General features: G+C 40.9%; 1 long non-coding RNA gene across 3 annotated transcripts in view; it reads left to right on the top strand.

Annotated features, from left to right (window-relative positions):
• Positions 1–19,767, top strand: part of LOC109252054 (uncharacterized) — a 169,591-nt gene extending 149,824 nt beyond the window's left edge. For 2 of the 3 annotated variants that reach the window (XR_002073829.2, XR_008424225.1), the window contains 2 exons: positions 16,232–16,364; positions 19,451–19,767. This is a non-coding gene — a long non-coding RNA (uncharacterized LOC109252054). Of the gene's footprint in view, positions 1–16,231; positions 16,365–19,002; positions 19,169–19,450 lie in introns of those variants that run through there. The other variant, XR_008424226.1, reaches the window with a different exon arrangement.
• Positions 19,768–25,361: the final 5,594 nt, after the last annotated feature.

Raw genomic sequence — 25,361 nt, 5'->3', positions numbered from 1 at the left:
GGTAAATTCCTGGCACTAGGAAGACTTAGCCCATCATTTGACATCATAGACTTTTCTACACACAGAACATCACTCCAGTTATCTAGGTAGACTACTACACCCAAATTTTGTGTGCCTTGTCTAGTGGAAAGACAATATTTTATGGGTATATGTGTGGGTATTTAAAAGAAGAATTACAGCATTTGAAGTACCCAAATGAAGTACAGATCCTCACCCTGCTACGTGCACGTGCGCACGCGCGCGCTCACACACACACGCACACACACACACACAGTTTGAACTCTCTGGGGATTCTGTTTCTCTCTCTGTTCTGTAGAAGAATAACTAGCTGTGTATGACAGGACAAATATAGACTCCACAGCCAGACGAACCGGCACTGTGATTCAGTTACTTCCCTCAACTTGGCAAGTGACTTAACCTCTCCAAGCCTCCATTTCCTCATTGGTAAAATGGGGATAATTAGATCTACCTCACAAGATTGTTCCAAAGTTTAAATGTACAAAAGTAGATGGAACTTCTCCTGGTGCACAGTGGGAGTTGAGTCAACGTAGCTGTTATGACTGTTGTTAGGTGGGCTGGCATACTCTTTGTCTCTCCATACTTTTGCCTTGGCCTGCAGAGTAGGCATTTTGCTGACAGACATCATGGGGAGAAGGCCCCTGCCTGTCTCTTCCCCCTCACTTTCCTCTTCTGGCAAGGGTGACTTACCGGATTGAAGAGACTCACAGAGGAAAAGTTTCTGCTGATCTTGACCCAATCTGTGAGGACTGCCTACCCAAGACCATGCACATTCTCTTTTTCTGCTTCAACTTTACTTTTTGTAAACACACCTGGGTTAAGGGTAGCCCCAGAGCACTGTTTCTCAGCCTCACTTGCACACTGGGATTACCTGGGAGCTTTTAAGTATGTACTAGTGCCTGGTCTGACCTCAAGATTCTGAGGCAATCGGTATTGCCTAGGCCTCAGAGGTTTTAAAAGCTCACATAATTCTAACCTGCAGCCTGGTTGGATATCACTATTTTAGAGGCAGCCTAGAGACTTTCTCTATCTGTGATTCTTTCCTGCAATCTGTGGGTGTTAGATGCTCTGTGACACTCCACACTGTAGGTTGGGGAAGTACCTATTCTGCAGACCCAGCTGTCTCACATCAGAACCCCACAAACAGACCTGGAAGTATGTAGTGGGAGGCATCTTCTTTAAATAGCTTTACTTTTAAATCCAGCTTGACCAGTATTAAAGCTGACACTATTCTTTAAAAAAAATTTTTTTTAATGTTTATTTATTTATGAGAGAGAGATAGAGACAGAGTGCAAGCGGGGGGGGGGGGGGGGGACGGGGGCAGGGAGACAGAGAGAGGGAGACACAGAATCCAAAGCAGGGTCCAGGCTCTGAGCTGTCAGCACAGAACCCTATGTGGGGTTTGAACCCATGAGCCGTGAGATCATGGCCTAAGCCGAAATGGGATGCTTAACCCATTGAGCCACCCAGGCTCCCCAAAGCTGGCACTCTTCTTGCCTTGCCTCTGTTCTCAATACCAGTGGGCCAGAGTATGATTAAATCATCTCCCTGATTTTCCACACTGCTTTTAATGATGGTAATATTAACCTATGCCCTTGGCACATGCATGTCTGTTTCAGTCTGTGGATTTGCTTTCTGCTCCATCCTTTCAAAGTTTTATACCGTAGCCTCTGGCATTTTCACCTGGTTCTTCATACCTCAAGATACCACTTGAAGGAAGAATTCCCTGGCTTATGGGTAGACTGGTGATGGATATCTAGATAACAGAGATTTTTACTTAAATTTGTCTGCAAGCCATTTTCCAGCAGAGCAAATTCAGAATCTCTGATGACATGATGAAAATACCTTTAACAAGCCAAGCAGGTTATGATGTGTCATTGTGGGTGTACCTTTGATGTCCAACTGAAATAAAAGACTGGGCCTTTTATCAGTCCTGAAAACTTGAATCCCTGTTTGGACACCTTTAGTGTCAGCTTAGCATCTTGTCCCTATTTATCAGGAAGAGAGATGGCAGAGGACTAGTCCTAGGATTTCCAAAGGACTCAACACAGGGGCATTTAAATGCCATATGTCAATATCATCCTTGACTCCTGGGTCTCTGACCCATGTATTGACACTTGCTTTGCCGGGCTCTCTGAATTATTTTCTTTCCAGCAAGGGTTACTGGCCCTCTGCCTACAGACTATATAACAGTAGTTATAACTTTGCTTCTTGATCCATGTGTCCCTTCATGGGTCCCTGTGTGTTTTCAAGATGGGCAGCAAGCTAGAACAACACCCTGTTCCTAACTAGAAAGTTGTTGAAGGAGAGTTGTTCTGGGGAGGGGTGCTGGCAGGGAGTTGGGAAGGGGGCAATCATGACGGATGGCCTTTCAGCTCTGCAAGTGGGAAATGCTGCTACATGGCTGGACAAGAATGTCTTGGTTTTTCTGGATCCCCCAAAGGAAATAGAAGAACCCCACTGTAAGGAAGAGGTCATTCCTGTAGGATGGATTCCCTGCCCTAAGCTCTCCTCATCCTGTTCTGTTGAATTCCTAAGTTCTGTTGGGCTGTGAAGACGTAACTTGGATTCATAAAGTAAACTTGTCTGAATATGTGCCTTGGCATGGAGAAAGGGTAGAGGAACTTTGTCTCTAAGTACCATGAAATGGTATTCTCTATCCATGAGTTAATAAGGTAATTATCAAAGTATGGTCCTTTGGATCAGTAGCATCAACATCACCAAGAACTTGTTAGAAATTCAAATTATCAGGTCCAATCCCAGAGCTACTAAATCAGAAATTATAGGTGTGGGGCTCAGTAATTTGTGTTTTGCAAAGCCCTCCAGGTGATTCTGATGTACTTACTCTATAAGGTGAGAACCACTGGTCTAATTAAAAACACAGATGGAATGTGATTTATCTGCTAGGTGGTTCACTGTCCAGGTGAGTGATGATTGGTTAATAAAGTTGAAAAATTCCTATCCCTTAGAAGCCAGAAAAAGGAGCTGGAGAACAGGAAGTTCTTGCATCTTCCCTTAAGAATGTTTCTAGCAGTTCTGTTGGCCCAGATCCCTTAAGGAATCAGTTCTAAGAAGACTGTTCCAATCCCCTTTTCCGGATAGAGATATTAGGACCTTCCTGAGGCTTATCGAACCTGGGGATGTGTGATTTTCTGACCTAGAGTTTGCCTAGGGGAATGGACTCTCTGCCATCTTGGAGGAATCATGTAGCTGGGTAAGGCTCGATTGAGACTATCATGAAATGAGTGGTCCCAGGAGGTCCACTTTTCCTGAAGGTTTCATGTAGCAGAAAGAGCATGAGATTTGGAGCTAACACATCTGGATTCACACCTAGGATCGGCTGCTTACTAGCTGTGGGAACTTGTATTTAATCTCTGAGTCTCACTTTTCTTATCTGTGAGATGAAGATAATAATAATCCTTCCTAAGATTTTTGTGAGGATTAAATAAGATAATGGGGGTGTCTGGCTGGCTCATTTGATGGAACTTGCAACTTTTGATCTCAGGGTTGAAAGTTAGAGCCCCACGTTGGGTGTAGAGATTATTTAAATCTTTTTAAAAATAAGATAATGGAAGTAAAATGACTATATATAAAATGCCTTGTGCCAGTAGGGTTCTCAGTAAATGCTAGGTTGTTTTGTTAGTAACTATCCCTCCAAACTTCCAGGACTTTACTGTGGAGGTAACCTGGGAAGGCCTGTGATAAAGGAACCATTAGCAAGACCCCACAAACCCTCCACATCTCTGTACTCTTACCTGTATGGTTCTTGACATGTGGTTTATCAACCAATTATAGTCTAAAGATGGGAGGTCTCTACAAAATTTCCTGTCTTATTCCTAGAGCAGAGTCTATTTTGTCCAAGGCTGCTATGATTGTAGACATAATTGATAATCAGATTAACCCCTTGCATAGGAATTTATCTCCCCCAAAAAACCTTTTTAGAATTAGAGTTGGTGACCATCTGAAGATAGCTTCATTGAGTGTTACTCTTTTTATCTGTTTCAGATGGTTCTTAAGTTTTGATGGTTGAAATAGCTCAACTATCTCATTATCCAAAGCAGTGGTTCTCAACTGGGGGAAATATCTAGAGACATTTTGGGTTGTCACAGCGGAGGAGGGGCCTCTATTAATATCAGATGGATAGAGGCCAGAGATGCTGATCCTACAGTGCACAGGTACATGCCTGTCTAAATGCCTGGGTACACTATCTCCCCATGGGATGGGAATAGAACCCCCAAGAATGTAATTCTCTTGTCTAAGGGATAACTCCACAGAATTCCAAGAATGACCCCATTGATGCCTCTGAGGCTATCTTATTGTTATGGGTTGAGCTGTGACCCTCAAAGAGATATGTTGAAGTCCTAACTACCAGTACCTCAGAATATGACCTTATTTGCAAATAAGATCTTTCTAGGAGTAATCACGTTAGAATAAGGTCATTTGGGTGAGCTGTAATCCAATATGACTAGAGTCCTTATAACAAGAGGAAATTTGTACACAGAAATAGACATGCACATAGGGTGAATGTCATGTGATGATGAAGGCAGAGATCATGGTAATGCAACTATAAGCCAAAAAACACCAAAGATTGACGACAAACCACCAGAAGCCAGGAGAGGGAATAGATTTTTCCCTCCTGGCTCTTGGGAGGAAACACCCTGCTGTTACCTTAAACTTGGACATTTAGTCTCTAAAACTGTGAAGAAATACATTTTTGTTGTTTTTTAAGCTAACCTGTTTGTGGTACTTTGTTACAGCAGTGCTAAAAAATGAATACACTTGTGAAACAAACTGTGAGGCTGCTAACCATCACTACCACACCCCTATCCCTGAGCTGTCCTCCCTGTGGTCCACACAGACAGAACTCCTATCAGTGGTACCCATCACTGGTCCTGAAGTAGTTCGGATCTCACTGCTGTAGCTGTTGCCATCTGAAAAGGATCCAGGCCAAGGCCGTGCTGAGCTGCTCCAGAAGCATAGCCTTAGTTGGCAAATAGGCTACACCACAACTGCTTCAGAAATTACTGCTGGTGCTTTAGCAATGGCCAACCTGCCCTCCCACACCTTACAGCTGCCAGTGCCTTCCCCCTCAGCTGTCTTTCTTCCTTGATGCTGTTGCCAAAGGCTGTCCCTGGCTCAGCAACCCCTCCTCACTGTGCCAGGCTCTCTCAGGAGTTTCACCACCACCCAAAGACCCATAGATTTCAAGCTTACTTGCTACATTCCCCACCCCCTGCTGTTAGGAGAAACCCTCTTCTTTATGGGGGATGGGTTATAGCCCCACATGCTTAGCAAGCAGAGGCTGGGTCTTCTGGGTTTACAGCTCTGTATTTGAGATTGCAGATATTACTATTGGAATTAATATAGAGGAGCAGACCCAAGGAGAACCCCACGTGTTACCAGTTATAGCTACATAGAAATATTAATAGGCTTAATTTGGGGGGCACTGGCTATATGCTAAGCACTTAATGTATATGATTTAATTTAATTCATATGATATGATAATGTATATGATTTAATTTAATTCACAAAAAAAAAAAACAACACAGGAAAAGAATTACTATTCCCATTTGTTGGTGAGGAAATGGGATCAGAGAACTTAAATAATTTGTCCAGAGTTATACAGTAAATAGAAGAGTTAAAATTCAAACTGAAGTATGGCTGACTCCAATGCCTACCTTATTCCCGGGTTAGGTTATTGATACTCACACAGGCCTCCTGCTGGAAGCACTAAGCTATAATATAATGACCATAATTTTTCTCTTTCCAATAATTCTGGGGCAGTTAATACACCCATATACCCTTGCTAGGTGGACAGGAGAGCACCATGATCCATTTAAGGCAAAAGGATCTCACAAGTGTGCAAACTTTATGGTGAGTGCTGGAGATTATCGGGAGACTAACCTCTTTCCCATTTTGTATGCTAACAATTCTAGAAATAGACACTTTTTTAGTGTCTTAACTTAAAGTATAATATCAGATGTATTGTCCAAGATAAAGGGCTTCTAATCCATCACATTGGAGAACACAGCTTGGACTTGGGGCAGAGTGAAACTTACTACTACTTCCCTTCCACCTCAGCCTAGACCTGAGGACTCATTTGACAGAAAGGATGAATCTACGCAGAGAACTCCAGGTCCACATACCCTGCCAGGTGCCTGAAGGGAGCCTACTTCATATCTTGTCAAATGCAAGAGAAAGAGAGAGCATCCCAGAAAAAGGGAAGAGCAGAGTGGGGGAGGCAAGCTGGAAACCTGGAGCCAGAGAACAGAGATGCACTTGGTTGCTTCCTGGATGCAGATCAGAAGCACAGGTACCCACTGTGCATGGGCTCAGAGCAAGTCTGAAACAGAGAAAACAAGAAGGCAAAGGCCCCCACTGTTCTCATTCTACATCAGGGCCCCACTCTCTGGGGAATGTGAACCAGTTGAAGTCAGGATATCCCCATTTCATCAATCAGATAAGTGACTTTCCCATATGGAAGAACTAGAGTAGGGAGGGAGAGAACTGGTGGTATTTGCTCCTAAATGGCTTCCTTTGGGGGAAGATCCTTTACCTGGGAACAAGAGAAAAAGAGAGTAGAATTCTCATCAGTACTAACAGTATTCATCCTGTTGGGAATACTTCAAATACTTGAGGGGAGACTCAATAGGGGGATAGTGGTGAGAGCAGGGGGTCTGAGGTCACCAGCTATCTCAAACTCTCAGCAGGTTGTGTTCTCCCATCCTCAGGGCTTGGAGCTCTCTAAGTCCCACAGGACCCTGCCTGCAGGGTGAGGCCATTCTGTCATTATCTGCCTTCCCGTTATAGTGCTTGTATAGTCTAGATCAGTGGACTCCAAACTGTCTTTTTTTTTTTTTGGAGGATTTTTTTCTCAAACAGTTGTGATTTGCGAATGAGATGTGAACATTGGATAAAAGAAGAAATTCCATAGTTGATATGGACCTATTTGATATGTTTCAAAATGTCAGGAAAGTCTGGATCCACCTGAGGACACTTCCAATGTCAAAGGCAGGTACTGAATAGCACAGGATGTGAGATGTCCACAAGAAGAATGATTAGATGTGTTTCCTTCACATTGGAAACAAAGCTTGTGCTTGCTGTTTTAAATCTCTTTTCTCTCTTGGTTCCTTGTTGCTTAAAAGATTGGGGATTATTATAGTTATGCAGGGAGAGTTGGACTGGGAGCTGAGAATGGCCGTTAAATGATGTGTTTTGCTTTTTAAAATGGGAGGTTGAACTACAACATAATTGTGTATTGTGGAGGGAGGCTTAACCTGTATAACTTTTTGTAATTTTGTTTGGTTGAACTGAGTTTGGATTACTTGCCCTCATTATGCTGGCAAGCTCTCATGTTATTTCCTAAGACTATAAGCCAGTTTGGCCTCTGCTATTCTGAGTCTCCCCTTAGTTCTCTTTACCTCCTGGGGAGCTTAATATATGTTACTAGAAACTATCCTGATCCCACATGTCTTTTCAGAGTCTGAAATGGACTGTTGTATTGAATCCTACCAGAAATGGGCAACGGGGTCAAATACAGAGGGAAGGAGGTCACCTGGTATTCCTTCAATACCTAGCAAGCAGATTATTTATGCCAAACAATACCCTTCACCCTAACATCCTACACTCTTCACCCAGTGCTGTGAGGAAAGTAATCAGATTTTATCAGATAAAAGTTAAGAGACAAAAAGCAAAGCATATAATCTGAGTTGAGATAAATATGACTTATGTTGTAAAGTCTAATCAGAAGAATTATGTAAAAAATAAAATTTACAGGGGCACCAGGATGGCTCAGTTGGTTAAGCGTCTGACTTCGGTTCAGGTCATGATCTTGCCATTCCCGAGTCTGAACCCCGTGACAGGCTCTGTGCTGATAGCTGAGAGCCTGGAGCCTGTTTCAGATTCTGTGTCTCCCTCTCTCTCTGCCCCTCCCCTGCTCTCACTGTCTCTCTCTCTCTCAAAAATAAATAAGCATTAAAAAAATAAAATGAAATGAAATTTACAGTTTTTAAACTTAATATGTGCACCTAGAAAACCAGTCTCTTCCCACATTTTCCATACTTGCATCCCTTCACTAACCTTTATTCTAGGAATCCAACTGCTGTATTTAGACTAAAATGCTCAAGTATTCTGCTAAATGAAGCCAAAGCTGCTCTGTCAGAAACATCACATTAAAATGTGTTCTGAAATCACGTGGAGATGTTCTGAGAACAACTTTCATTTTGTGAGCTATGAAACCAGCCCTGGGTATCATGAAGACTGAGCCGCCCTTACAGTTCTTAAAGGAGCCAGGGAAGCCAGAGGAGGACAGTGGCAGAGGCCAACCATAGCTGAGCCTGGAGTAGAAAAAAGAGAATAAAAATAGATTTTATTTTTAGCTCCAACTTTCTTTCTTTATTGTTTTCACATTTCAAAGTCATTCATGATTCAAAATTCTAAAGGTACAAAAAAAAAAAAAAGACAGTGAGGTCTCTCTTCTTTCCTTGTCTCTCACCTACCAGGTTTCCCTACAAGCAACAGTGTTAAGATTTTCTTGGGCAAATATGCAGATGTATGGTTTTTTTTTTTTTTAAGATTTCTTTCTTTCTTTTTCTTTTGTTTTCTGTTTTTTTTTTTTTTAGTGTTTATTTATTTTGCGAGAGAGAGAGTGCTAGCAGGAAAGAAGGGCACAGAGAATGCTTAGCATGGGCCCGATATGGGGCTCCATCCCACGACTGTGAAATTATGACCTGAGCCAAAATCAAGAATCAAGAGCTTAACCCACCGAGCCACCCAGGTGCCCCTGCAGATGTATTTTATGTATATGCCAGCACCTACTGCGTTCTCCCCTCTAACCTTTTTCTCTACATAGAGTTTACTATACATACTATGATAAATGATATCTCACTATAGTTTATATTGAATCTCTTATTATGGAGGAGGTTGATTGTGTTTTCTGATGTTTTAAGAGATGTATATTTCCTTCCCTGTGGAGTGATCATATCTTTTGTTTATTTTTTCTATTGCAGTTTTAGTCTTTTTTTTTTTTTTTTTTTTTTTTTTTGATCGGTTGGAGCTCATCTACACTAGGGAATTGACTCTTCCTCTGTCAAACTTTTTTCCCAGTTTGATGGGTTTTGCCATGTAGAATCTTCAATTTTTTTTTTTTTTTTTGTAGTCAAATTTTTCATTCATTTCTTTTATGGCTTTTGGTTTTTTATGATAGTCAGGTCTTTCTCACTCTAAGATTATAAAACAATTATTCCATAATTCCTTTCAGTGCTTTTATGATTTCATTTGTTACACTTAAATCTTTTGCCCATTAGGAACATTTGGAATTTATTCTGGCATAAAATGTTAAGTATGGATCCAACTTTATTTTTGTCTTAATGGCTACTCAGTGTCCCAATTCTGTATAGTGCGTGACTCACATTTTCCCCACTGATTTCAGGTGCGTGTCCTGCATATTTGTTCCATTTCTGGGCTTTTTACTCTGTTCCACTATTATCTGCTGATGTGGTCACGTGCCAGTATCAACTTGGTTTTTTTTTTTAATTTTTAATTTTTAAATTTTATTTATCTATTTATTTTTAAATTTACATCCAAATTAGCATATAGTACAACAATGATTTCAGGAGTCGGTTCCTTAATGCCCCTTACCCATTTAGCCCATCCCCCCTCTGACACCCCTTCCTGTCACCCTATGTTTGTTCTCCATATTTATGAGTCTCTTCTGTTTTGTCCCCCTCCCTGTTTTTATATTATTTTTGTTTCCCTTCCCTTATGTTCATCTGTTTTGTCTCTTAAAGTCCTCACATGAGTGAAGTCATATGATTTTTGTCTTTCTCTGACTAATTTCATTTAGCATAATACCCTCCAGTTCCATCCCCATGGTTGCAAATGGCAATATTTCATTCTTTTTGATTGCCGAGTAATACTCCATTGTATACATATATGTATATACCACATCTTCTTTATCCATTCATCCATCGATGGACATTTGAGCTCTTTCCAGACTTTGGCTGTTGTTGATAGTGTTGCTATAAACTTGGGGGTGCATGTGTCCCTTCAAAACAGCATAGCTGTATCCCTTGGATAAATACCTAATAGTGCAATTGCTGGGTCGTAGGGTAGTTCTATTTTTAGTTTTTTGAGGAACTTCCATACTGTTTTCCAGAGTGGCTGCACCAGCTTGCATTGCCACCAACAATGCAAAAGAGATCCTCTTTCTCCTCATCCTCGCCAACATCTGTTGTTGCCTGAGTTGTTAATGTTAGCCATTCTGACAGGCGTAATGTGGTATCTCATTGTGGTTTTGATTTGCATTTTCCTGATGATGAGTGATGGTGAGCATTTTTTCATGTGTCAGTTGGTCATCTGCATGTCTTCTTTGGAGAAGTGTCTATTCATATCTTTTGCCCATTTCTTCACTGGATTATTTGTTTTTTGGGTGTTGAGTTTGATAAGTTCCTTATGGATTTTGGATACAAACCCTTTATCTGATATGTCATTTGCAAATATCTTCTCCCATTCTGTCAGTTGCCTTCTAGTTTTGTGATTGCTTCCTTCACTGTGCAGAAGCTTTTTATTTTGATGAGGTCCCAGTAGTTCATTATTTGGTTTTGTTTCCCTTGCCTCTGGAGACGTGTTGAGTAAGAAGTTGCTGCGGCCAAGATCAAAGAGGTTTTTGCCTGCTTTCTCCTCGAAGATTTTGATGACTTCCTGTCTTACGTTTAGGTCTTTCATCCATTTTGAGTTTATTTTTGTGTATGGTGTAAGAAAGTGGTCCAGGTTCATTCTCCTGCATGTTGCTGTCCAGTTTTCCCAGCACCACTTGCTGAAGAGACTGTCTTCATTCCATTGGATATTCTTTCCTGCTTTGTCAAAGATTAGTTGGCCATACGTTTGTGGGTTCAACATAGTTTTAATTATTTTATCTTTATAATATGTTTTGACATGTGATGGTGACAACCCCTATTTCTTCTTTATCTCATCATTGTTTTTGTTTGTTCTTCCATATGAACATTAGAATAATCTTTGCTAGTTAAAAAAAGCCGATGGTATTTTTATTCATATTTCTTTTTTTAATGAATATAATTTATTGTCAAATTGGCTTTCATACAACACCCAGTGCTCATCCCAACAAGTGCCCTCCTCAATGCCCATCACCCATTTTTCCCTCACCCCCACCCACCCATCCACCCTCAGTTTGTTCTCTGTATTTAAGAGTCTCTTGTGGCTTGCCTCCCTCCCTCTCTGTTTGTAACTATTTTTCCCCCTTCTCTTCCCCCATGGTCTTCTGTTAAGTTTCTCAAGGTCCACATATAAGTGAAAACATATGATTCTGTCCTTCTCTGACTGCCTTATTTCACTCAACATAATACCTTCCAGTTCCGTCCACGTTGCTATAAATGGCATGATTTCATTCTTTCTCATGCCAAGTAGTAGTCCATTGTATATATTCATATTTCATTAAATAACTCAGGGAGAGCCAAAATATTTTAATACAGTCTTAGTATTATGTTATTAGGAAGGAAAGAGCTTGAAAAAGAAGAGGAAGAGAATATATTATTCCTTTGCTGAATATATCCATAGATGAAATAAAAAGAAATATATAATGGGAATTTTGTTGTAGGATAGCCTTTCCAAAAGCATGTATCAAAGACTCTTGTAATAGCAATAGGAGAAATTTTAAAAGAAGTGATTCTGTGTTAAAAATGTTTGATAGGGGCACCTTGGTGACTCAGTCGGTTAAGTGTTCGACTTAGGCTCAGGTCATGATCTCACGGCTCATGAGTTCGAGCCCCGCTTTGGGCTCTGGGCTGACAGCTCAGAGCCTGGAGCCTTTCTGTGTCCCTCTCTTGCTCTGCCTCTGCCCCACTCATGCTCTGTCTCCCTCTCTCAAGAATAAATAAACATTAAAAAAAAGTTTGATAAACATTATTCACTTTATTGCCCCTTAGAGATTTATAATAAACAATAGCCAATAAAGCCTATGAGCGAGACAAGTTGTGCCTGAGGGGAGGGAAGATGCAGACCTCTACTTTTTAAATGATAAATATTGTTTGTAAAAAAACCAAACAAACAAACAATGAGAATCTGGCAGTAAGATGCCTATTTTCTTGTTTTCCATGTTGCTTCCAAAACTTGTAGTTCTTTCTCCAAAAAATTCCTCTTGTTAGAGTAGGAGAGAGCCAAAGCATAAGAGACTCTTAAAAACAGAACAAACTGAGGATTGATGGGGGGTGGGAGATGGGTATTGAGGAGGTCACCTTTTGGGATGAGCACTGGGTGTTGTATGGAAACCAATTTGACAATAAACTTCATATATGAAAATAAATAAATAAATAAATACCTCTTAATATTCTACAATATGCTCATAAAAACCCAGTTTAGAGAACTTCAGGGCCAGTTGTAGATATTTAAAAGAAAAATTTTTCATATAAGGTCCTTTCCAATGTTGATGTTCTTTGATTCTAAGCATCAGTAAGGTAATGATCTGGGATAATAATCTTTAGGAAATTATTTCTGTATCCTCACATTTATCTCCACAGAGACAACAGGTGATCAAATATCCTTTCTCCCTCTTCCACTATTGGACTTCTATGTGAAATCACCAAAGTGGGTAAAATTGCATGTTTTATGTCATCCTTCTAGTCACCGATTCATTCATGCATTTGGCACTTATTGAGTACCTGTTATGTGTTGGGCCCTGCCTAGTCCCTTTTCATGAGTGAGAGGGGCCTCTATACCAGGCTCCTGAAGCTGAGCCTCTGGACCTTTCTTGCCTCATCACCTCCTCCTCATGTTCACTTTGAGGTGTATGATTCTAACAGTAATTGGCCTGAAAATGATATTGTTCTGTATGGGAAAGTTCTAATCCTGAGCCTCTGGCAGCATTCTCTGCATTCCTGAAAATGACTGTGACATAACTGAGTCTGACTCCAGGCAGGATGAGGCAGCAGAGAAAAAAGAGAGGAATTCTTGCAAGTGATAGGGACTCAATTTAAAACACAGATGTTTCTGCGATACCATTTGCAGATAGAAACAGTACAAAGGTAACTTAGGAAAGGCACAGAAAAAGAGTATGGGCTCCTATTTAAATGCCATTTAGAAATCATCTTCGTGGTAATCTTCCTATATTATGAAGTGTCTTTGAAATAAGTACAGGAAAACAAGTAGAGACGGTATTGTGCACAGGCAAAGCATCCAACTTGACTAACTGGGTGACTCAGCACCAAAAGTCCTTTGAGCCCTAAGATAGGCTGGAATAACACCCTTTGCCAAAGACATCAGATCCTGCAGTGGTCAACATTGACTGGGTTGCGAGATTCATTTGTGGTTTTGATGTGGTTCCATGTTTTTGATATAGAACTATAAATGGCCCCCTGTAGGGTGTGAAAAATTCAAAGACATATTCCAGGCATCTTAATAGAAGTACTAAAAAGCACCAGGGTTTGCTTTCAACTCCTAAAGCATGTCTAAGAGTGTGTGTGAGAGACTACCACCCCCTCACCCCCCATGATGAGTGAACCAGTCTTTGCTAAGGGCGTGGCAGAAACCAGCACATTTAGCCAGATTTGGTTGGTGAGTCTTTTCCTTTTCTTCTGCTAAAATGGACATTTAAGTATATGTTCTGCTCTCCTGATTCCACAGTTAACAAAATTTTGGAGGTCCGTTGATGCAGTTCTTCCTACAGAAGATATATGGCTTTTTAATATAGAATTTATATATGATTAAACGCTTCTGTATCTACTAAGTTCAATCCTAGAAACAGAAAGTTTGGGTTGCCTTAGAGCAAATGCCAGATGGGATCATAAGTGAGCCTTGTGTGTGTCCACAAGCATTTTCCTGGTGTCCTCGTGGCTATAATTTCTGAGAAACCAATGCATTTCCCATGCTATAGTGCTATAGTGACAAAAGGTGAAACGCTGAAAGATCTATACCTCCAGAGGCTCATGCAAGGCAAGGGGCCTTAGAGATAATCTACTGTAGTGCTTTTCAAACTGTGTTCCATAGAACCTTCAGTTCTGGGTATTTGCTGCAATTCTTTAATTCAGAAGTGACACAAACACAATTCAAATTGTCTGGAAAAATCCAGGGTTAATATTAGCAACAGACATGCCTGGATTCAGATGCTCAAATAATGTTATCAACATTATTTGCTTTTTTCATTCTTGTCTCTTAGTTTCACCTTCCCTCTGTTTTACAGTTTCATTCTCAGACTCCTCTTAAGCAACAAAGATGGCTAGCAAGAGCTTTAGGCTTTTATTCTATTGGCTGAGCAACCCCAGAACAAAGACAATCTTCCTTCCTGATATTTTCAGTAAGAAGTCTTACAATTGGGTCTCATTGACCCTGAATGGGTCATGTGCTCCTTTTCAAACCAATCGTGGTGACTCTTCTTGGGAAGGTCTGGGTCACATTGCCATCTTTAGAACACTGGGGTCAGTTCTGTGTGAACCAAATGGACTGGGAGAATGGTGGTGAAGGGGAGGAGGTTGAGGTTCTTCAGAAAAGGGATAGACTCTAGAAGAGATTCTAGAAGATTAAAAATATCAAAAGAGATGGCAGCCGGGTGGGGGGGGAGAGGAGAGGAAAGTGGGGAGGTCTCCAGTCCTCTTATACCTGCTTCAAAAAGAGCATTTCTATTTTTTTCCTTCCCCACCAGCTTTATTGAAATATAATTGGCATATAACATTGTGTAAATTAAAGGTGTACCATATGTTGATTTACTTACATATTGTAAATGATTACCACCACAGTTTTAGCCAACACCTCTATCACATCACATAAATACCATTTGTGTGTGTGTGTGTGTTAAGAACATTTAAGATCTATTCTCTTAGCCATTTTCAAGTATATAGTACAGTATTATTAACTATAATCACCATGCATTAGATGCATTAGATCCCCAGAACTTATTTATCTTGTAACTGGAAGTTTGTACTCTTTGACCGTCTCCCCAGTTCCCCCACTGACCCTTCTCTCCTCCTCAGCCCCTGGTAACCACCATTCTAGTCTCAGTTTCTATTAGTTTGTTTTTTTCAGATTTCACATATAAATGATACCATTCAGTATTTATCTTTCTCTGTCTGACTTACTTTACTTAGCATGCTGCTTTCAAGGTTCATCCATGTTGTCAAAAAAGGCAGCATTTCCTTCTTTCTTATGGTTGAATAAAAGTCCACTGTATATGCATACAACATCTTATTTATCCATTTATCTGTTGACATATTCTTAGGTTATTTCCATATCTTGGGTATTCGAATAGTGCTGCAATTAACATGGGAATGCAGCTATCTCTTCAAGAGCTTGTCTTCATTTCCATTGGATATATACCCAAAAGTGGGATTGTTGGATCATATGGTAGTATTGCTTTTGAGTTTTTTTTTTACGAGAGAGAGAGAGAGAGAGAGAGAGAGAGAGAGAGAATCTTAAGCAGGCTCCATGCTCAGCACAGAGCCCAACATGGGTCTTGATCCAACAACCCTGGGGGATCATGACCTGAGCGAAAATCAAGAGTCAGATGCTTAACCAACTGAGCCATCCAGGTGCCCCTACTTTTGAGTTTTTGAGGAATCTCCATACTGTTTCCTATAGTGGCTGTATTGATTTACATTACCACCAATAGTGCACCAGGGTTCCCTCTTCTCCACACCTGTTTTCCCCCCACCCCAAATGTGTTTTACATACTGGGATTCTGCATTAGATATAATTTGAATAAAATGATTTGTAATTTTCTGCTAAGCCAGAATGTTTAGAAACCATAACTTAGTGAAATGTTCTCAGCTTGTGAACCGTCTCAGAGATGTTGCTGTATTTCTTCTCACAGTCACAGTTAGTTGGTGGGAAAACTTTGATGCCATTATGTTAGATATATTTAGCCAACCAACATATTTTGAAGACCTATTGTGTGTAGGGTCTTGCTCAAGGCACTGCATAGAAATACAAAAATGAATATCTCATAGAGTTTATAATAATTTAGGGAAGATATGACAAAGAGAATTCACAGGGAAAAATGTGTGGCAGTCTGTATTTTCCAAAAATGTCTACAGCAATAATTCAGGTCCCACATTCTCTTCCAGAATTTTGCCACATCTCATCAAGGGGTAGAGTCTCTTCCCCAATCTCTGAATCTGGGCAAGCTTGTGAGGCTCCAACAAATTGAAAGCGGCAGGTTGAAGCTAGGTTAGAAAAGGCAATACAGTTCACACCTGGCTTTCTCTCACAGGATGTTCAGCTTTGGAAACCAGCCACCTTTCTGTGAGAAAACCTGAACCATCTCACACAGAGAGACCACATGGAGAGGCCATGTGGAAAGGAACTGAACCTCAAGCTGAGTGCCAGCATCAACTGCCAGACACGTGAGTGAATGAACCTTCAGATGAATCCAACCCCTGGCTTCAAGTCTTTTATCTACAGCCTAATATGCTGTGAAAGAGAGAGAATCCATCCCTGCTGTATCCCATCCAAATTCCTGACCCATAGAGTCTGTGAGTGAGATTAATGGTTGTTTTATGCCAGTGAAAGTGAAACAGTAATTCTGTCTGGATCTTTATAGAAATATAATGAAGTGTAGGAGCGATTGTTGTGAACTGGTCAGAGTGGTTTTTTCCCACCTCCTTCCTCATGTAACAAACCAATCTCCTTGGTCTCACTGACCATAATACTCCATTCCCTTGAACTTTGAGATTAAGGCAGGGGTTAAGCATATGACCCAAATAGGGGCAATCAGGGACCTTTCTGGGTTGATAAATGGATAATGATAGAGACAGGTATCTCATATTCCTGGAGTTATTGGGCTGGGATGGAGGTGTAGAATAAACTATACAGGTAGAATGAAGATTCTAGCTGCATTAAGTCCCTATTAAGTCCTGGTTCCTATGGCAATCCCTTTGAACATGTAGACCATGCCAGTATTTTTCCCAAATGTTCAAACCAATAATTTTCCTTTTCTTGTCTGTTGGATTTCTATCCCTTCCCTCCAAGAATTCTGCCTAATTTAAAAGGCTTTATGGAGGATATAGCATTGGAATTTTGTCTTGACATTCTGAAATGGGGAAAGGCTTTAGAAGGGGAGGCAATGTCCATGGAGAAAGGAGAACAGCAGCTAAAAGTACTGACTCTTCAGTCACCAGGTCATGTGTCCAAATACAGCCCTACCCCCTTACCCATTTGGAGAACTTGGACTTTACCTAGTCAAGCGCAGGATTCTCGCTTGTGAAATAAAGTAATACCTAAGGCATGGAATTATTGTTAGGATTAAGTGTCACCCATAACCAATATTGGCTCCGTGTCTGGTGCATGTTAAGGTTTAGTTGTGGCCACTGTGCCAGAGTGGCATGGAGTGTGGATGAGGATCAGCTCATGGCAGGAGTTTGGCCGAGATAAAGCTGGAGCAAGGGGCTGGAGCTGGTCTGTTAGGTGGGCAAGCAGGAGCAATGGACATTTTACTAACAGAAATGATTAGAGATGTGAATACATGCACCTCCCACATAGAAATCACATTTTGATAACAGGAATTCCCTCAATATAGCATTAGCAGTATAGCTTCATGAGTATACATAATATATTTGGATGCAATTGTAAGATTGGTTCCCAAAGCCTGTAGACCTAGATGTCAGATGTTCCTCATTCTCTGCACCTACAAGGACAGTCTGCTTTCATTCCCTAAAGATTTTGACCTGAATGCATGTATTGGGTTTTTTTTTTTTAAATTACCACAAAGAATGGATTCATACACTTATCAATGATGAGCAAATGTAGACTTTATTATAGATTTATGTTGTGGACACTATCAATGTTGTATCAGATCTCCTCAGTTCCTCTTTTACAATTTTGTGCTCTGCCTTCCCTACCCCTTTAGGGCTTCTTGCATGCAACACCTTGTGCGATTCTTCCTCAGTGGACACTGTCTCCAGAAGTGCTTGGGAATTTATCCCTTCCTCTACCCCACCCTTAACCAATAACTGACAGGTGCAGGAGTGTGAGAGCCCAGCTCCCTTACAACCAGTGGGGACAACACTGAGCTGTACTTAGACTCCAGAGTTTCCCTGTGGAGTCAGGCTGCTGGATTTTGCCTGGATCATATTTTAGCTTGACTTTTCCCTCTTCCCTGTCTCATTTTCTCTATTCCCTTCTTCATCTCCCTTGGGAGCACCTCCTTAATAAGCCCCTTGCACAGGAATCCTAGCCTCAGGGTCTGCTTCTGGGAAACTGTTTTCTAGGGTAAATGGAGGGAGGAGTTTATCATGTACATGCTATAGCAAATAACTTCAAAATCCCCCTAAGACACCTCACCTCTCCTGCTCTGCTAAGAAGTACATTTTTCCTTCTTTCCTTTCTTGCTTAGGAAGCTTGGCTTTCTTGGCTCACACCTCTCTCCCTGAACCCTCCACCCCCAGTTTCAAATTCTCACCTCTTTATTTTGTAGAGCAATTCTACCCCAACAATCAACCAAAGTTCTTTACGAAACCACCAGGGTGTAACAATATTAGAACCCTGAGATCAGCAAAACCCTCTCTCCTTAGAAAGCAATTTAGAGAACATCTTTTATCATTAGAACATGCCTCTTGGGGTCTCAACCTTTCCTCCAAGTGACTTACTAACATATCAAATCCTATGCTCCCCCTGAGAGGAACTATTATTATCAGCTGGGCTAATAACATTTTGCCCACTGGTGTTACGTATCTATCTGTGGTGTGTGTGTGTGTGTGTGTGTGTGTGTGTGTGTATCTCAACAGAACTGTATAAGCATTGTCTTACTAGTCTGGGACAAATATTTCCAAGCATTTGATTTCTCCACACTAAAAAAAAAAAAAAAAAAAAAATATATATATATATATATATATATATATATATATATATATATATGGATGATCAGAGAGGCAAGTAAGCAAGCCTTTTGTGGGGAGGATGGGGGAGAAAAGCTTTATGAGAAGGAAAATGTGGACTGGACAGAAGGGGCTGGCATGCAATTTTCAAAAGTTCTTTTGTCCCCAGACACTGAAGTTTGGATGTGCATGGCTTCCCTTACTATGCAGGCCTGTTTGTTTTCACTGCCCCAGAAGTTCTGCTCAAGCAACTTGATCTACACCTACTGCAGCATGTTTCTAAGACCTTTCACAGGAAGCTGCTGGCTGCTGGTGCAAACTAATGAGTCTTTTCCAACACAAAGCCTCCAGTTGAGATTATGAAGTAATTTATTAGGCTTCTACTGCAGTGAGCACACACAGTTCCTGCTCGGAATGGACTAATTAAAAACTTCCCTACCATGTACGATTTCAATTGTGTTGAAAAAAAAATGAACAATACCTCTGGTAATTTTTCAAGGAAAGGAAATGATAATATTTTTAAAAGAAAATTATGGAAGCCTTGCATTGCTTAAGTAGACAAAACCGGCATCTGTGGGTGTTGGTGTGTAACTCAGAGCATGATTGTCTTTATGCAGAATAGATCCAGTTTCCCACCTTTAACTCTGCTGTGATGTTTTCCCTGAGTTCAACTGATACAAATGTAAGAGTCAATATTATTAATTGCAGGGAGGAACTGGGTTTCAAGGTAATTTTATTTGGGGGTGATACTCAGGAACCCTGGTAGCCCTAGTCGCTCCAAGTTCAGAAGTCTCTCTCTTTTAATAGCCAAATATCCATCATCTGAGTCCCTAATATTCTACCAGGTAAGCATCTCCAGGGTGCCATAGAAATTTCTCAGGAACCCTGAAACATTTCGTAATTTACCCTGGTTGTTGCTTGTCACCTTGGACTGACATCTGACCTTGAACTGTGGCCACTTTCTGTGTCAAAACTCAGACTGTTATAAACAATCTGTGTACTGTTTTACTCCAACAAAAACATTAAATAAAAATTTCACCAAGCCTCAAGCATGCCTTTTCAAATTTGCCCAGTGAGCAACACTGGAACCCCTAAGAGCCTAATGCAGCCCATTCCAAACCTGTTTCGAACCATACCTGTGTCTCAATAATTCTAAACCAGAAAAGTAGCCAGTCTGAAGAGAGACTGTACAATCCACTTTTGAACTAATCAGAAATTTGAAAAAACTTCCCTGTCTCCATATTGTACCTGTCCCTTTCACTTTCAGCTTGCAGGAGACTCACTGACTTTTCTTAAGGAATGTGATTCTTCTTTACCTGGTGGGTAATACACTCTGTCTCTATTTTAGACTATTTTGGAGGTCTTCGTGTTTATTCTATGACAGTAGACATTGGCCACTATATTAATTCCCCCAGAGTTCAGTTAAGATGGGGCTGTGACATTTCACAAAACTTTATAGGAGACTAGGGGTGATAGAATGATACAGGGAGTTAGGGATGCCTTAACAATGGATAGATACCACAGGAAAAAAGCAACAACTGGACACCATAGGCATCTTTTATCAAGTTCTTTGGCCACGTTCTCCTACAAGGATCCCTTCCTGGTTATCTCTGCCCTTACAACCAGCCTGTGCCCATGCTGCTAAGCCAGTTTGCATCCCTACAAAATGAGTGCTCTTGCCTAGTTCCTGCCTATATGATCCAGATCCCTACTCCACTGACTCAGGGAAACACCCCATTTCATCCTCACTCTCAGTTTATGGCCAGTATCTCAGTAGCATGATAATCTGGGGGATGCCTCTTTATAAGACTACCACTTATTATTTTCATGTAGAACAGGTTAGATCCACATTGTCTCTGGAAGCTCTCCCATTGCAATTGAGGATCACAGCTCACTTTTGCATAAAGGATCATTAAAGTTTTCCAGAAATAAAGGAATAGTGTGCCCTCATGGATAAATCTAAACTTTCATCTTTAAAGGATGAGAAACATTGTTGATGGTTTAAAAAAAAAAAACCCACACTTCTCTCTCCCTCCCTCCCCTTTGGAGTCTACTTGAGAGCATCTCCTTTATACTTAGAAAGAGACATTTGCTTCTAGTGTTTGCCAGGCTCAGTACCCAGAACCAAGCAGGCAGGGAGAACTAAGGCACAATCCCTGCTCTCAAGAAGCTCATGGCTTACTAGAGGATTTACAGTGACAATGGTGGGATAAGAATAGACACTGCAGGTGTATGATGCAGAGACAAAAAGGAGAGGAGAGTCAGGAAAGGATTCCAGGAAAAGGTGGCACAACATGGATTTTAAATCACAAACAAGAATTTACCAGATGGATGAAGTGGGAGAAGAATCAGGCAGAGAAACAAGAGCAAAGATATAGTGGCAAGAGCTAATATGCAATATGGAGATGAGTAAAGATGGATGAATCCAAAACAGAGATTAAATGCAGGGAGAATGGGAGAAAATGCAAGGTTAGATCCCTCCTGGATGTTACTCCTTAAGGGATGAGGAAACTTGGAAGTATTTGGTGGGGGAGACAGGTGGAGGCTGACATGATCAGATTGGTGTATTAGAAAAATCATGCAGAGGTTTTTTCACTAGAGGCCAAGATACCAGTCAGAGAAATAGTGTGGGTGAGGGTTGCTGGGACCTCAGTGGCGACTGTGGGAATGAAAGGGAAAAAGAGTTGTGAGGACTCTTTTGGTAGTTCAAATGTAGGAGATGTTGTCTGATTTAAGGTGGAAGGTAAAGGAAAAGGAGTCCAGCTGGACAGTGATGTTTCTGAGGGACCAGTGCTGGTGCCACCTGCTGAGACTGGAAGTACATGGAGGAAAACTGGTTTGTTGGTAAGGGAAGTGAGGGGGAAGTGAGGAGAGGTCAGCAGTTGTCAAATGTTGAATTCTGGTTTGGGGACATCATGAATCTGATTTCTTGCCAGACTTCTGAAGATGATTGGCCAGTAGTTGGATATTCAGTTCTGAAATTCAGATGGTGTAGACTTTAAGTGATCATTATGATCATGAAAGGACATTTTACACTCTAAGGAGAAGTATGGAGTGAATAAAGAAGGGAGAAAGAGTTGACTATAGGATCTTGAGATATGTCACCTTATTTTTATAATTTTTATGAAGCTTCTGCCTCTACATTTATTTGGAATATTTGGTAACTAACATAACAGAAAGGTAATTCATCTGGAAACAAGACAAGTAGAATCAACTTGAGATACCAAGCAAGCACATATTGGTGTTCAGTAAATATTTTTCCTGAATGCCTGACGGCGAATATTCATTTTGCTCAGCGTTTTGGTAAGCACCATGAGAGCCAGGCAATACCTCTGCTTTAATTTGCATGAGGATGAGTAGGCACAAATACATGTTGATGATGGTGGTGCTGCAGCAGAGGTTTGAAAAGAAGAGCAGCACATAGTCTAACCACGGTAATAAGAATGGGGATAACACCACCTAGAAGGTTATAGATCTCTTTGGAGGAATGTTTCCTCCCATGAGCCCTTGCAACTAGGCAACAATGATGCCACTTTATTCTGAATAGCAGAAAAAATGACCTTGGTGATGTGAAGGAAGGGACAATGGTGGCAGTAACGTATTTACTTGTTTCTTGGTGAGAACAAAGAGAATAAGGCACAGCTACTCTCTGAGCCTCTTGACAAAGACTAGGTCCCACTTTTCCACATTTCTATGCATTGATTCCAACAATCTCTAATGTCCCTGGAGTCCCCCAGAAACATCCATTTTTGTAATTTCACCAAAGCAGCAACCTAGAATTCATGTCAAATCCTATAGTACAAAATAGAAGAATGTTTCCACTCATAGGGACTTGATGTCATGAAAGTATGCAATGGCCAAGTATCTCGGCTCCAGTGGCTTCAAAGATCAAAGATTAGGAAAGGTCCTTACGATGGAATTTCCAGGTAAACCGCAAGTTTTCCAGCCTCTGTAATATCTGATCTGGTACCCCACAATCTCATAGCATTTCTTATTTAAAATGGCTTCACTGCTAGAAGCTGGTAATGCCAAACATCTTTTCTATCTCAGAGCCCAGCTAACGGACAGAGATGACCCTTTACAAAGAGAGCTGTCTCAACTGTTATTTCTTCAGACAAAGGAGTGACACAGAGAAGTCACAATTGCTTTCTAAAACTTGCTACCAGTTTCCCTGGCAATTCTAGGGGGACGTGTAAAGTCATTTTAACCTTTGTGTGTGTGGGGGCTTCTAGTTACCCATGAGATAGAAGCACAATAGTACATGTCATACCTGCCAGAAGTCCTGTGGGTAAGGGTTACCAAACACCCTGTAGGTGCTCTAGCCCATGGAGTTTTAGGTTTAGACTCAACTTTTGGTTGGACAAACCTTAGAGATCATCTAGTGCGACTGCTGAGGCCAATAGTTACCAAGTGATTACTTGCTTGGATAAAAGTATTACATTATCAATAAAGAATGCAAGTTTGTTAAAGATGTCCTTTTTGCCTTTGTTAATTAGAACAGACTAAAAAATTATCCCATAATAATGTCTCTCACATTTACATTCTGATAGGCTTTTTGGATAGGGGAGAAGAGGTACTATTATTCTAGTAGAAACTGAGCATAACTTAAAACCCACACGCTCTATGTAGTCTCCGTTAGCAGTGCGTGGGGCACTAAAACTTTATCCATTTTGTGTTTCTTGAGTACATTTAAGAGGCTAAACTTCAAACCCACTTCATCATCTCAGGGTGTGGTTGGATGCCTCCAGCAGTGGAGAACTTACTACCTTACCAGATGACTCACTTTGCTATTAGACATCTCCCATTGCTCATGTGTTTTCTGTTCCTCTATCAGACCTGGTTCTGCCTATTTGGGCTGTATAAGGTAATTCCAAGTCTATTCCTGGGTGATTGTCTTCAGTATCTCAGGAGGCCAATTTTCTTGTCACATTTTGAGTGTTTCCCAGGTGTAACTTTGCCTATTCCTGAAGGTGTTCTCTGTGTGAAGAGCTGGCTTCAAATTCCCACCTATCCTGTTTGCTCCATCAAAGTGCAGACCAATTTGGCAATATCTTTTTTAGTGGGTACTGTTCAGAATTGAACACTCTACTTCCCACAAGCCCATAATTTCTTATCTTAAGTAAGGGAGGATAATACTGTCTTTCCTAAGAAACTGCTTGAATCCTGACGATAAAAATGTGTTAATTCTATGGTTTTAGTACCTGAAGCAGAGGAGCATTAATGGGAAACCAAGACCTACCACCTCCAATCCTTTCCACTCACCTTCCTGGAGCACATCCTTTGCCCATCTTTTGCCTGCCATCCTTACTCATCCCTTGTCCTCTAGACCAGAACCGCTGGCCTACAGGGTTAGACTAGAGAATTTTTCAGGGCTGTTCAATAAAAAGCTCAGTCTATCTCTGAAGCCAAATGTTAGAGTTTCCATTTAGGAACTTTGAGAAAGATGAAACTCCTGATAATAAGTAAGGTTCACTTGGGTAACATTCAGTTTTTCTCAAGCGAGAGAGGTGCTGCCCCCTAAGGGGAACTTTGAAAATGTGTGAGCAGTTTTAGTTGTTACAGTGATGGGGGGCAGGTGTCACTGGTATTAGAGCCATAGACGTGAAATGTTTTATGATGCTTGTGAATGTTTTGTAATGTCTCATCCAAAGAAGTATTGTCACATCTCACATTCCAACAAACACAAATGGAGGGGACACAGAACTAAGCCAAAAGACCAGATCCCAGTCCTGTTCTTGCTTTTACTAGTCTCACCTCTCTCATCTGTAAAATGCGTGAAAACACAAAGCTGTTGTTAGGACTAAGTCTCAAGCATTTGATCAGATTGTTGTTAATGACACTTGACTACTCAAGATTTATTCTCCTTTCAGCCCATTGTTTGGGCCTGACCCCACACCTGCTTAGAGAAGGGACATGTGACCTAGGGTTATCGGTTAGCTAATTCTGTTCCATGGCTCAGTGATTGGCTCATGAGAGGGTACATGATCATGACTCAGGCCAAGGATAATCAGGCCATGATTTTCATTAACACCTGTGGGAGAAGAGAAGCTCTAATGTTAGGTCAAATCAGGTCTTGGAAGATTTGAGCCAGAAATTGTGAGTAGCTACCATGATGGAGCCTGAGAGTGATGCCAGCCCAGCATAAGGCAAAGCCAAGAGATTGAGAGAAGGGACTGGTATACATTATTCCAGCCCCTGGATAAAGATATCCCTGGGGATTTTCATTATGTGAGAAGTATAATTCCTTTGTTAGTTCAGACAGATTGAGTCACTTACAACAGAAATAATCCTGATTTACCCAGCTCTTGTCTCTATCTGCCTTAAATTACAATTATAAGTTATCTCCTCCATGTGACTCCAAGCTCCTTAAAGGTAGTTATCTTTGAACCCTCCCAAGTAGCCAAATAGTAGATGTTAGTGTAGTATAAAGAAGCATCCCCGAAATATTTGACACATGAGTAAAATGAAATAAAATGATACATATGAAAGAGTTTTGTTGACTCTCAACTATTTTACAAATAAACAGCA

Source organism: Panthera pardus, unplaced genomic scaffold (assembly GCF_024362965.1).
Source record: "Panthera pardus isolate Hobbes unplaced genomic scaffold, ASM2436296v1 HiC_scaffold_20, whole genome shotgun sequence".
Taxonomy (NCBI): Eukaryota; Metazoa; Chordata; class Mammalia; order Carnivora; family Felidae; genus Panthera; species Panthera pardus.
Note: the sequence above shows the minus strand (reverse complement) of the source record. Positions and strands in the feature narration are given on the sequence as shown.